Below are 15,097 nucleotides of genomic sequence, written 5' to 3' on the forward strand. Positions count from 1 at the left end.
CCTGAAGAGCAATCTTTATGTAATGATTCTGAGAATATTTAAACTGTAAACAGTTCCCTACCAGGTGAAGAAACATCCACACTGCGCAGCACAGCTGACACAATTCTCCCTGGTCTGTCCCAGCTTCACCTCCTGCCCAGGTAGGGCCTGCTATTCCCAGCAGGCTATGCACCTCCATTCCTCCCCGCACATGCTGTTCCCTCAGCTGAATTCCCCTCCCATTCATTGCTGGTATAACTGTGGTGGAACTTTCCCTGCTCCCTGTTGCAGACTTGGGCGTGCAGATTCCCTCGGTATACCCTATTACGTCTTGATTTCTCCCACGGGTAGAGTTCTTTGTTATTATGGCTGTCTGCCTCTTCCAACATTGCATCCAAGAAAGCTTTGAGATCCTAGAAGACAGAAATCAAGTCTTACACTCATTTTCTGTCTGTCCTGGGTCAGCCTGCTCACCCTCTAAAGGGCTTGGCCTATGGAAGAAATGCAGAAAATGTAGAGGTGAAATAGAGAACCACCATACAAGTGTTTAGTTTTTAAATTTTAGACCACTGAAAACCTATTGCTTTCTTACCTACCTGATGGTAAAATTCATAATCTTTTAAGGACAATAATAAGACACTCCCTTGGCCCAAATTACTGAGCCTTGATAACAGCTATGTGGAGCTGTTCAGTTTGTTTTCTAAAATAGTTAAGATCAGTAAAATGGACTATCATTTTGTAAGCAATTGGCTATTAACAACACTGGGTAACCAATAGGTACTTCCTTAGTGACTGACAGTAAATCCATGTGTTTGTACAAGTACTGAGTTTGAAAAAGTGTGATCAGTACTTCCCAAATACTTTCGAAGCCAAGTGAAGCACTTAATCATCTCCGAGGACTCGAGGGTATGGTTACAGTCACGTACACGTGATGCTAGCTCTTTCAGCTCTCCTGCACCCCCTGGAGCTGGGGGGCACCCAGACACACCGTAATCCAAACAGCTAAGACGATTTCTAACAGTTACTGAGAGCTCACAAAGTGCCAGGCCCTGGGCTATCATGTAGAATTTAATCCCATAACCGTCCTATACGTCAGGTGCTATTTTATTTCAAAACCAGGAATCGAGGCACAGAAAGGCTGAATAAAGTTGCCCCTTATTCAAAAAGTCACTAAACAACAAAGCCATGATTGGGACACAAGCAGTTTGAACCTATGGCAATCCATCCAACCACGACATTCAACTATTTTCTTCAGACATAAATTAGGGCACTGATTTAGGGAAATAATGCAGTGATTGAAAAAATAAAAAATAAAAAGATCAAGGACTACTACATCACCTTACTAGGCTACTGAAGTATCCAGAGAGAGAGAGAGAGAACAGACATTGATGAAGCACCACCCCCCAAATGAAATGATGAACAGCAAAGACCTCTGACCATGACCCAAGGCCTGAAACAGTAGTTTCATCAAATCTGAGCAGCCTCCATACAGCCAAGAAAGCCACTTATTTGCAAATGTCTTGGTCTTTACACACACACACATACATGGCCATACACACTCTCTCAGAGTTTTTGCTACGTGCACTTCTCACTTTCCTGCATTGGAGAAGGCAATGGCAACCCACTCCAGTGTTCTTGCCTGGAGAATCCCAGGGACGGAGGAGCCTGGTGGGCTGCCGTCTATGGGGTCGCACAGAGTCGGACGCAACTGAAGCAACTTAGCAGCAGCAGCAGCAGAAACAGTCACAGTCTCAGACTTCTCTTAGGAAGAAGAGCAAACTGCACTGGCCATAGCAATATGGCTGATATATGATGTAGTAGGAGAGGGTTCTCTCTTGAGCCCAAGGCTTCTCAAAAGTAAATAGGAGTGTCCTTCTGCAATGTAAAATTAAGAAAAAGAAAATGCCATTTTGTTATTCATCTCTTCTTAGACACTTACTCTGAAGATACAAGCTGTACAAATTCAAAGTGTTGACAAGCTCCACAAGGTCAGGAATCATGAATGTTTTCTTCTTTATTGTAAATCAGGTGGACAGAGGCATAAACTAATGCTCCCAAGTGATTTCTGAACAAATGATCAAAAATAAATAAAGAAGTAAGTCCCTAACACCAAAGTCCCACCTGTGCACAGGTGCAAAGAAGGCCCACTGTGGGTGGTGACTTGCAGTTTTTCTTTAGGAATAAATATGAATTTGGCCACAGAGAGACTATATGAGACAGCAGGCTGGTCTAGTGGGCACTCTGCATCCTTATCACACCTCACTAAGTATGCTGGATTCATTCAGGGTCGGCAGGGGAAGTGGGCCATTAAAAGGTTTCAGCTATACTTTGCTGCACTTTATTGGTAGAATAATATTCTCCACTGTGTGCATCAATTTTGAGATTCTTAAAGAATGGCATGCCAATATCAAGAATCTAATATCCTCATAAGAAGCATTTTCTAGGCTGTTCCCCCTGGACTTCCCTCCCAGGCAGAAGTACACACACATACACACACACACACACACACCATCGTCCATTTCTTTCTTTTCATCTTTAAAAAGAAATTCTTCAAATAACAAGTGAAGGCTACTTTTACCAACTTCAATGATAAGAACTGAAACTGAAGATAAAATGGCATTGATCACAGTTGTGTAGAGTTGGGTCATCTTAAGACTGAGCTTAGATCATTAATGTGGAAGTGACAGGCAAATGGCCTTTCTGTACTCAAATCAGAGGCTCTGTGAGGTCTTCCACTGTGCTGGGTGCGTGCTAAGTCACTTCCGTTGTGTCTGAGTCTTTGTGATTCTATGGAACATAATCTGTCAGCCTCCTCTGTCCACTGGATTCTGCAAGCAAGAATACTGGAGTAGATGGCCATGCCCTCCCCCAGGGGATCTTTCCAACTCAGGGATCAAACCCACATCTCTTGTGTCTCCTGCATGGGCAGGCTAGTTCTTTATCACTATTGCCACCTGGGAAGCCCCTTCCACCGTAATGTTCACTTGCTAAATCGCTATCTTAAGGTTTCAGCCGAGAAAATCAGGCTGAATTTTGAAACAGGGTTTCTGTATGCTTTCCAGGCTTTGATATCTTCAGTTATCTGATACTGTAAGTGTGTGAGTTACACACACACACACACTATGAACATGCTGATTTCTTACTTCTTAAAATATTTAAACCACATTCCATATCCAGCAACTTATACATTTTGACCCGGGGCACTGGACTGGATTTGATGGTCAGTAAGGTTCTTTCTTGTTCTGAGTCTACAAAATTCTGCAGTTGAAGCAATCAGTTCCCCAGCTAACAGCAGCCCAGCTCCTTCCAACAGAGTTCTGACCACAGTTGGGAAAATACTGAGCTAGAAGATCTCTAGGCTCTTTCCCTCCCTGATAGTCACTCTGAGTCTTTGATTTCATGGGGCAAACCTGATACCAGGATGAAGCCATTTTTAAGAGGACACTGCATATGCAGGAGACCGTGAGGGCAAACAAAGTCTTTCTTTAGCTCTCGGGGAGACATGTAAACACAGCCAGATTTCACAGCCCCTGACAAGATGGTCTGGTTACCTCAGGGACAGCCAGGAACCAGACCAAGTAGGCGTGTCACCCAGCAAGCAGCAAGAGGGTAGGGAGGCCATGCTGTGGATTAGACAGACCTTGGAAAGAAGCGCAGCCCCTGCTGGGGTAGGAAATAGCGGCCCTGCCTGTTGGCATTTGGGACTTGACTCCTCACCAGCTCCATGACTAAGGGTTGTTTCCTTATCTGTAAAACAGGCATCTCAACACCCTTCGGAACCTCTGGTGGTGAGGGCAAATGAGTTAATACATGCAAAGTACACTATTATTTTCTGGGACAAATTAATTGTTCACTAAATGTTAGTCCACATCATCATGATCAAAAATCTATCACATTTCTGTTACACCGACTCTATGTAAAGATGAACAATTAGTGCAATGCCTGACACAATAGGGGCCCAACAAATTACTGTTATTATTATTGCCATTAAATGACAATGAATCAGGAAGTGGAGAAGTACCTTTTCAATTATCTTTCTGTCCTGATCTCAGCAAAAGTAATGTCTCTACTTGCGGTGATCCCTGAACAAATATCTCTTTTAACTGAGAAGGTAGTCTCAGGTTCAGAGTAGACTGACTATATTGTTTCCTTTTTATTTTATTTAGTTGAAGGCTACCTTCTATTTAGGAGGGCTTCCTAGGTGGTGATCATGGTAAAGAACCTGGCTGCCAATGCAGGAGACAAGAGACATGGGTTCAATCCCTGGGTTGGGAAGATCCCCTGGAGGAGGGCATGGCAACCCACTCCAGAATACTGCCTGGAGAATCCCATGGACAGAGGAGCCTGGCGGGCTACAGTCCATAGGGTCGCAAAGAACTGGACATGAATGAAGCGACCTAGCACTCAGCAGCACTCAGCATTTCTATTTAGGATGGCGGCTTCCCTTGTGGCTCAGATAGTAAAGAATCTGCAATGCAGGGAACCCAGGTTTAATCACTGGGTCAGAAAGGTCCCCTGTAGAAGGGCAGAGCAACCCACTGCAGTACTTTCACCTGGAAAATCCTATGGACAAGAGGAGCCTGGTGGGCTATAGTCTATGGGATCCCAAAGAGTGGGACAGGACTGAGCATTTAACACTTTCTATTCATGATGAGGTACTAGTTTGCCATTGATGATAAATGATATAATTTTCTTCAAAAATATTGAAGAAAAGCAGAATGAGCCAAAAGAAAATATGAAGTAAATAGCAATGAGGGTGAAGACCAGATATTCACACCAGATTTGTGAAGACCAGCATGAATGACTGACTGAAATTGGTGGTGGGGGGCCCTAGAAGGAGAGACCGAGGCCCCAAGTAGGAGGTGGTAAGGCGCAGGGCCCACGAAGACCCTGCCCCCAGCATCCCATGGTTTCTCTGCAGGAGCCTCAGAGTGACCAGAGTGACCCCTCAGATCCTGTGCATGAGGGGACTGCAAGGCATGACCATGGCTCCCTTGCAAGGGTAGAGACAGAATGACAAGGAAGAGACAAACCTCAGTCCCTACCTGGTGGTGGAGGCGAGAGCTAGAGTCCAGAAATCTCCAGGAACATAGGTCTTCCTGGAGAAGAAACTAGGTTGTAAACTCACTGGACACAGAATCCACCCTGCCTCTCTTTAGAATTCATGTCACACATCTTATGTACACCCTGTTTTATCCCAAAGGGGACCTAAGGCTGCCTGCGAGGAGGCCTACAGCACAGAAAACATGTAGTATTGCTTCACATGATAAAAGCGAGAAGAGGAGAAATGGCAGCATAGAATAATTTGAACGAAGGTTCACAGGCAGAGCTCTGGCTAAGAACTCATACACTCGCCCAGGCTGCACCACACATGGGGACGGAAACCACGTTCAGGTGCAGGGCCACGAGCCCACGAAAGGAGAGCCCGTCCTCAGATCACAGTCATTCCAGACACTGAGGCCAGACAGTTATTTACCCCATTGGTTCTCACATGGACGACCCTGCCTCAGGCAACGAGCAACATCCTGAGAGTAAACACAGTGGAGCTGGAATTATTTGGCAGCTTAGAGCAGAGCGGGTGTGGAGGACACGCAGAGTCTCTAGCAGGTGAGGGAGGGAAGGCGTTGTGGGAGGATGCCGGCAGCACCTCTCTCCCTGGAGGGTGTGAGGACCCGTCCATCCTGCACAGGCTGGTACAGTCCTACTCTGCACTGTGAGTCGGCTTCTGCCGCTCCTGGTTTCAAAGAATAGAAGTCCTCCTTGGGTTGGCCTCTTCTGGCTGTCGCAAGCAAGATGGCTTTCTTCGAGGGCCTGTGCTTACATGGATCACCACATGAATTAGAAAATGGAGAAATGTACCACAGAGAGGCTGAGTTAATGTACCCCGGCCCCTAACTTATAGGGCTTCAAACCCCGGCAATCTGACTTTCATTCTCACCCAATTCTGACCCCCACAGAACGCCCTGCATGAGCGAGCTCAGCCAACTTTCGGCCTCACCAGGGGCAGCTCCTTCCAGGAACTGATCGTTTTTGGCCCCACCTACCATATGATCTCACCCTTCTCTACCTTCGATCCCACTTTTGTCTCGCACAGAATGCATTAAACTCTTTTCATCTTTTTAAACTTTTCTTTGTCCTCCAAGGCCCTAACAAAATGATGACCTCATGATAATTCACCTTCCATTCCCACCTCTACACACACACATACACACCAGCTCCTTAGGGCATCATCACTACCAACCATTCAACCTGACCCCCACTGCTTCTTGAGCATCTACTATGTGTCAGATCCTGCTCAGGACACTATAGTCCAAACATCAGGGCTGCTATCTCTGCAGAGCTTATATCCAGTGGCAGAGTTAGGAAGCGAGCATAAAAAATAAGCAGCAAACAATTAATGATGAGTGACATAGAAAATTTTAAATGGTTAATGAAACAGAATGGATCACGTCTTTTTCTTGGGACCCCTTTAAATCAACTGTGATGCTCAACCAGTATTTGATGGAATGAGAGGCAATATCGAGGGCTTCTCAGGTGGCGCTAGTGGTAAAGGACCCGCCTCCCAATGCAGAAGACATAAGAGACATGGGTTCGATCCCTGGGTTGGGAAGATTCCCTGCAGGAGGGCATGACAATCCACTCCAGTATTCTTGCCTGGAGAATCCCATGGGCTACAGAGAATCCTGGTGGGCTACAGTCCATTAGGTCACATTTCAGACACAACTGAAATGACTTAGCATGCAGGCACGGGGCAATATCGACTGCTCACAATCTTTATCAGCCATTCTGGCCTTATGCCCTAGGGTACCTCGTTGTTTTAGGGAACCATTACATTTACCTGCCACCCCCCATGCCTGTGAACTTACAGAGAGCAGAAGCTCTGCATCACTTAAATCTCCTGTAGCACCTAGTGTATAATTATCTGCATTTGTTATAAACTTTAAGCACAGAGACGCAGACTTGAAGGTTGAAGGTCATCACAAATCTCAGGATGTAAGAGCCAACTGGAAACTCAGTGGTGCTCTAATCCAGCGATTCTTCTAACTGTGTTTAGCAGAGACTAGGAAATTCCCAGATTCCCCAGAGGCTACTGACGGGGCTGTGGTGGGTGAGGGCAGCGTGGGTGGTGGGGTTCTGGGATCCCCACATCTTCCTCTTCTCTGTTTAATCCACGGGAGCTCTGTTTTGTCCATTTTATACATAGCAGGGGTGAGAGTAAGGGTTGTTTTTAAATTATTTAATTGGAGGCTAATTACTTTACAATATTGTGGTGGTTTTTGCTATATCTTGACATGAATCAGCTATGGGTGTACAAGAGAGTAAGGTTTTATTCACAAAAATCTGCAGGAAATTCACAGAATCACAAGGGGGAAAATAGAAAATTATTTCTATTTGTATGCTCATTAGAGCATACAACAGACAGATGACTAGGCAGCCAGAGAGAACATATATGTGAACAGGTTAGATATTACATAGGACGCAGCGGGTACATGCAGGAAGAGGAGACAGGAGGGTATCACAACAGTAATGGGTGTGCATTCAAGGGAGGCAGACGTCTTCCTAGCCCCACGGTCCCCTCACTACAAGGCTTTCTTCTCTACAGCTCTCACCATTCATTCCTTCACTTATTCAATAATAACATGTCAAGTAGTTCTATGTGCCAGTCTTTTTGCAGACATAAACACAAGTTAAGGTGGGACAGAAAGGAACAGGAAGGGAGGGGGAAGAAGGAAGGGAGGAAGCAAATGTGGATGGTATGGTAACTGCAGGGTGAGTGGGGGTCCTGACATCTCCTGCCCTCGCTCTCGTCCCCAGCACACAGACACCCATGGCTTATCCAAAGCAAACGCCGAGTTACAGGGGAGGCGGGAGGGCGAGAAGGGAGAGAGCTCCCCAAATAAGATAGGACGAAAAGAAAGGAGAAATGGCAGCTTACTTGGATCTACTAGACTGTCTATTTTTGTGGCCTAAAGATGATCCCCTCCACGACCCCGCTGGATTACAGTGCAAACAGAATTAGCCTCCCGACCTTCTCTTCCAGGTCAGCTCATCACCAGGTCACTTCTGCAGCCACATCCCCTTAAACCCCATAGCCTCCTACAAGGACGAATTCTAACACGTTTGACCTGAACGTGAGTGGATGGATTTATTTCAGCCATTTTCTGCCTTTCTAATTGTTTCTCCTGAAGAAGTTTGAAGACCAAGTTGGCTTTCTTAAGTACTCAGCTTTCACTGTTTATTGCTTTGGTTGTTTTGGCTGCCAGTTAAAATGCTACCCATTTTCAGAAATGAGGAAAATGCTTCTGGCAATTAGGAAGGATGCTTGCTTCTAATGGCATTTTAACATTCTAAATTATTAAAAATAGAGAAAAGGACCAAAAAATTCTGATATTGGCCAGTTCTCGGCTTCTCTGTGCATGTTTCAAGTGTTCCTTTTTTCATTAAGGAAACAGAGCACTTGAGCTTTTAACAAGCTGGCTGATATGGAATAACTGACTTGAAGTACAGGACCTTCTAGGTATGGCAAATCTTTTCTAATCCTATTCTATTTCACCCAGATTCTCAATAATAACTATATCTTTCTGCTCACCTAAAGCCAAAATTGCCTTGTTGTAATAGGACGATTTTAAAGTAAGACACAGTACACACCCTGCATGAAATTGCAGTCCTTCCCCAAACTGAAATTATGCGAATTGTAAAGCAATGTGGAAGAACATGTTGGAATTTTTCAGCGCGGTTCATTATGAAACAAAATCTTCACTCCAATTACGATGATGTAAAAATATTCTTGAGTACTGGAAAGGAGGAGAAAAATAAGGACAATTTATGAGTCAGAGTGGAGGAACCGTGGGTGGTTTTTCCCCTCTCTTCTTCCTCACTTCTTATATAATGTAAAAAAAAAAGATATTATCTGTCTTAGACATAAATTTGCAATTGTATAAAGTCTCATTAGGCAACTGGCAGCATCTCTCTTGCACAGAAGATAACATGAGGTGGCCACACCCAAAGGGAACCAGGAGCCTGATACTGAAATCCCTCCATCAATTTCCCGTAGAGCCAAAAAAAAAAAAAAATTCTGCCGAGAGATACCAAAAGAACCAGCCAATTTATTCCAAAATAGAAACAGGAAAATAGTTTATGATGCTAAATGACTGAATCATCAAAGTGTCCAATTAAATATTGATATCATCAATTTGGTTCTAAAGTACCCTTTGGTGTGGGAGGATGCAAGAAGGGAGTTCAACAAATACCAAAAAGGTAGCACGATTGGATTATCCCTGGAGGCCCCCCTTCATTTCATCCAGTTCCTTCATCCAACACGCACCTACTGACCACCTAGGTGGATGTGGGGCTGTGTTGGAGACTGGGAACAGAGGGGCGGACAAACTTAGACCCCACCCTTAATGAGCCCATGTCCTCCTCTAATGCTGGCTGCGCTTATCACCAGCCTGGAGAGAATTACCCAGAAGACCTCTTGAGAGAACAGATGAGCCAGTAACAAGGAAATGTGCTGTGAGCAACACGTCAGGGGTCCTGAGTACATGTCCAGACTCTGAGGCTGTGTGACCACAGGCAAACCCCTTTGCTACTCTGTTTCCTCATCTAAGCAGGAGGTGAGTAAGCTGAATGTCTTAGGAAGCCTGCAGCTCCATTTATTCTATGAGGCAACACACTCATCTGTACTTAGGGTTTTCAGAGACCTCAAACTTAACTACAAACAAAGACTTCCAAACAATCATGTATTATATATTTGAAAGTTGCCAAGAGAGTAGATCTTAAAAGTTCTCATCACAAGAACAAAATATGTAACTATGTGAAGCGACCCATGTTAACTGAGTGTGGTGATCATTTTGTGATGTATCCATATATCAAATCATTATATGGTGCACCCTGGGCTAGGACAGCGTTATATTTCAATTATATCTCAGAAAAAGGGGGAGGGAGAACCCTAAACCAGAAACACTAGAACATGGAGAAAACATACGGCACTCTCGTGCCCATGAAAGCAAACACCTACCCAGTAGGGAAGAGAAGGAAGGAATTCAGGAGTTAGTGATTGTAATATCCATGGAAAAGTTTTAGAGTATTGCAATCCTGAGTTCAAATCCTCTGCTTTGTGATTAAATGTGACTTGGAGTGAATGACTCAACTCTGTAACTCTGTCAGTTCCCTGATGTGAAAAGTGGTGTGTCTAATGCCTACCTCACTGGACTGCTCTGAGCAGGAAATGGGGTGGTATACTCAAGGAAACTGGTGCCACTCTGGACACACAGAGGGAGCTCAATCAACTCTACCCCAAGTTAAAATGATGAGTTAACAAGAACAGAATATACTGGAAACTCCCACTAAGACTGATTCGTGTTCCCTTTTCTATTCCCAGCACCTGGCATAGGTCAGCCACAGAGAAGGTGCTGGGTGAATAAATAAATGTTAAGGCTGATTAACTCATACTGATTGGAAACTCTGATTGGCAATTATGTATATACGATTAATTAAAAATGAGAACACAGATCGGTTATTACTTTATAACTGCAGTTTGTTGGAGGAGGGGGGAAGTATCTTTCAAAATGTGAGATAAAACGGTGCTGAAAAGGTCACAGACCCCGGGATGCACCAACAAAACCAACCTCCCACATGGCTTCTGAGATCAGCAGAGGCAGATGCCAAAGGCATGAGTCACGGCCCAGCAATGAGGCAACCGGGACCCGCTGGAAGCGTGTGCTGTCCCAGTAACCGTCCCGAATGAGCTCTTCACTCATTGAACACACAGTTCAAGAGGTCCTTTGAGTAACGCCATGGTGCCCTTTGGCAGAAGAGAGGCAAACAGAGCTGACACCAAGAGCAGAAAATGTGAGCACCCTTGCTCACGAGAAAGTGCTCCAAGTAGAAAACGAAAGGAGATGGATGCAGGGAAAACAGCAAGCCTGTTAACAATACCCTGATACACAGCACAGGACTGCTCCCATTAGCAAAGCACCAGCATAGCAACGAGGAACATGCCAGCCTGCATTCAGGTAGCTGCACAACACACACACACACACACACACACAGGCGTACATGAATCCACACACATGCATCACACATGTATCCACATGCACAAATACACACCTCAGGAAGTAGAAAGGATTCTAAAATGAGTCCACTTTGAATCACAGTGAACCAGCCTTTATGATCCATTTATTATGATGAGCGAGGGTGAATGTAGTGGCTCCCTGTAAGTAGGTCAGGCACCAATTGGTAGTCAACTCCACAGGCCCAGGAAGGTTTAATGAGCAGGAGACCAGACAAAGACAAAGATGGAAGGAGTGCCCCAAGTGCATGTCCCCAGGCACCACAATCTGGCAACGGGTCCCAGCTCACACCAGCTCTCTCACCGATGGGCCAGAACAAACTTCCCTAAACTCCTAAAATAGGATCAACAGTTCAGGCTGAGCCTCGGGCCCTGGCTCTGACAGCAGGAGCGCCCAAACCGGAATTAAAAACCAACCTCAAATCAGCTGGAGGTCGGGAGTAGCAGGTACAGAAAAAGCGCACATCGTACAGAGCGGTCCGGAGGGGACAGCTGCGATAGCCCGGGCGGGGCGTAAATAAAACCCGCACTAAGCTTGTGTCCGCCAGAGCCTGTTCCCTTTGCCGGGATCCCTGTGCCATCATTCCCGTCCCACGTCCGGGCCAGCCACTGCGGCCGGCACGTGCACGCGAGCTGGCTGATGGAGAGGCCAGGCGCGTTAAATTCAGTGCCTACTCACTGCACCATCGCAGAGGTCACCGCGCAGGCGCTGGCCGCCTAGAGTCTTCCTTGAGAGGCAGGAGCCGGCCGCGACAGTCCATCTCCAAGGTACCTTCCCTCCTCGATCCCAGGGCACCTCCCACGGGGACTCCAGAGGCTGAAGGGCCGTGAGAGGGTGCGGCCCAGCTCTGTACTGGACAGTGGGGAGCGGCGGCTGGCCCGGGCAGCCAGAGAGGCGGCCACTATCCCTGGCACCGCCGGCAGCCTTGTGAATAAACCACTGTGGCGAGACACACACCCACTGCTAATGAGTCCCACACAGACACCAGCCAGGGAGGCCGGAGCAAGCAAAGACAGGGGCGGGGCAGGGCCACCGGGGGGCCCACCTGGGCTCACAGGTGCGGCCAGCAGGGCAGGGGAGACTGAAACATGTGTCCTCCCCTCCAAGGAAAAGCATCTTTGCCCCGCCCCACTCCTGGCCTAATTAAAAAGAAAATGGCAGCCAAAATTTTAGGCACATTTTTGAAAGGCAACTACTATCGTCTATTGCTCTTGTTTCATTGTTTTAAAGAGAGTTTTAACATAAAAAATGTAAAAAGGGACAGATTTTCCAGGCTAAAAAGACACTTGGCAATCTAATAGTTGAACACTGAAGGAAAAGAAACCTGCATAAATTTGCTTTAGAACTTTGAATACCATGTAAATTCATCTCCCTCCCCCCCCCACCCTGCCACTATTTTCTTTGTAGATTTGTTAAGTAGTAAGGAGAGCAAGGAGAAGGCAATGGCACCCCACTCCAGTACTCTTGCCTGGAAAATCCCATGGACTGAGGAGCCTGGTGGGCTGCAGTCCATGGGGTCACTAAGAGTCAGACACGACTGAGCGACTTCACTTTCACTTTTCACTTTCATGCATTGGAGAAGGAAATGGCAACCCACACTAGTGTTCTTGCCTGGAGAATCCCAGGGACGGGGGAGCCAGGGGGCTGCCGTCTATGGGGTTGAAGAGTCGGACACAACTGAAGCGACTTAGCAGCAGCAGCAGCAGGAGAGCAAGCTCTGGAGCAAGTTGTCTGGATCTGAATTCAACCCCTGCTAGTTACTACTAACTGGACAACCTCAGACAAGCTGCCTTATCCTCTGTACCCCTCCATCTCTTCATCTCTAAAGTGGAAATAAAAATGGAACCTCTCTCATAGGGTTCCTGTATAGATGAAATAAGTTCATTCATGTAAAGCATTTAGCATACTGCAAGCCCTAGATGAACCTTACCTACTACTTTGATCGTTATCAGCATCATTAGTATGATCCATGTTCAGGAGTCAAACTGAACTCGGAGTTTAAATGTTTGGGTTATAATAGTCCATTCTTTGTGTATAATCACAGTTATGGAAAATCCAATAATATAGAGGTATGCAGACCAAAATAGAAACAACTCAATGCAATTTCACAAGAAATCAAAGCTCCCAGAACTTCTCTAGCCTTTTCTCCCACCCTCTCTCCCAAGGATCTAGAAGGGAGAAGACTGAGGATGTCCAGGTACCTTTAATTTAAATATGTATATATATTTAAAATATTGTATTAAATATTGCTCACATTGATCAATGCATTTGGAGCAAACTTTAGACCCTGCTGAGTGACTCATTCACTTCATCCTGGCCCTGGTCTTGGCTGGGAGGTACTGGGCAAGTCACATTAATTATAGGAACAAAGGATATTATTAAAATGCAGATTCTCCTCCAGTAAGTGTGGGGAGAGGACTGAGACCTCCTGAGGCTGCTGAGCTTGGGACATGGGGAAGAGGAAGTAAACACCTGAGCTTCATTTCCGTGTGTCTCTTCGATGCCATGGTTATTTTCAGACAACTTGGAAATTCTTGCATTATTCATAGGAACCACTGTTGTAAAATCTGAAGCTAAGTCCTTGGACCCAGAGGCAGGGAACACTCGTTGTTTTGTTCTAAATCAAACAAACAGAATAAAGCAAATACACACTGACTCCCAGTGACTGCCCTTTGGGGCGTTCATTTAAGTTTCTCTTCCCCTGGTTCCTCTGCCTGGATGTGGAAGCAGGGACAGGAATGTCACTGAGGACAGGACAGGGCTGTGCATCAGTTAGCACTGCAAAAACACCACGGCTCCAAAGGGATTAAGCTGTGATAAGCATAATAAAACAGCGCTTGTTCAACATACCCACATTAACTGTCTTTCAATGCCCTGCAGTAAAACTCCAGGGAGGGACAGGAATACAGCTGGTTTGGACTTAGTAACCTGGGGTTCAGGAAAGCCTGGCATGCTGCAGTCCCTGGGGTCGCAGAGTCGGACATGACTGAGTGCTGAATGAACAACAACCTGGGTTCAGAGGACCGTCCCCTCACATGTTAGCCCTGTGACCTCGGGCATGTGACTTAACCTCTCTGAACCTTCTTTTTTATTTGGAAAGTGATCCTAACAGTGTCTACCTTACAGGATTGTTGCAGTGAGATAATTCATATAGATTTATGCATGATACATGAAGAATAACATTACCTTTCCTTAAGTCCAAAAAAAGCACCCAAGCACATAAACATTAGTAAGACGCTCCCATGGACATACCCTTGTAATTTTCACCTCTGTTTCCAAGCCCAAGCCTTCCTCAGAGTGTGTGTGTTCCAAATAATATTCTTCCTAACTGTTATACAAAATAATGCAGAACTTATTGTGGTGATATTAAAGTGTCTTCCATCCTGGGGTGGAAGAAACGGTTAATATTCTTTATTAAAATGCTGATGCCTGGGAATATCCTTTCAAAAGGAAGAAAGCACCCCTAACCACACACACACACACTTACCATTCTCCTCCCTCACATCTCACACCCTCGAACACAGAGCACTGTGTCCTACACATGGTGGATCCTGGCAAACATGAGCAGACTGACTCGACAGAAGGATAAGCTTGCCTGCCTGGTGATCTGCTCCTCTCTCCACCATTTGGGGGTGTGTACTGCCAGACTGGTCTGCCAGCCTGACTTGACTAAAGGGATGGAGGGAGAGAAGACTGGAAGAAATGGCTGTCAGCCATGCCTTCAGTTTTCACCGAGGTCTGGAACAGAATATCAGACAAGCTTGCTTGTCTCTGAATGAGACGTAACAACTCAGGATGGGGATTATAAGAATCCACATGTGACAGTGGCCACTCAGACAACACTGTCCAAAAGCCCTCACCCGCTCTCCATGTCGGGGGAGGGGGACTCTTCATCAAATCCTACTTATGGGACCATCTGTGTCCCTGCCCATGTAAACAAGCCCCTCAGCTCTCATTCAAGCGTGGCTGCAAATTTCCCTCTTCTGGACACTTGCTCCAGGCTGTGGGCCACTGCAAAGAACCTTTCTTCCTTCAGGGATTTCTGT

General features: G+C 45.9%; 1 protein-coding gene across 2 annotated transcripts in view; it reads right to left on the bottom strand.

Moving 5' to 3' along the window:
- Positions 1-15,097, bottom strand: part of CDH11 (cadherin 11) — a 155,143-nt gene that overhangs the window by 98,820 nt on the left and 41,226 nt on the right. The window contains exon 1 of one of the 2 annotated variants that reach the window (XM_086349560.1): positions 11,730-11,900. The exons of the other annotated variant lie outside the window; for it this stretch is intronic. The gene's annotated coding sequence lies outside the window, so the exon portion shown is untranslated. Of the gene's footprint in view, positions 1-11,729; positions 11,901-15,097 lie in introns of those variants that run through there. 2 annotated transcript variants of the gene reach the window in all.

The sequence above is a fragment of the Bos grunniens genome, chromosome 18 (assembly GCF_055505025.1).
Source record: "Bos grunniens cultivar Pamir isolate PY7600 chromosome 18, Bosgru_T2T1.0, whole genome shotgun sequence".
In the NCBI taxonomy this organism is placed as follows: domain Eukaryota; kingdom Metazoa; phylum Chordata; class Mammalia; order Artiodactyla; family Bovidae; genus Bos; species Bos grunniens.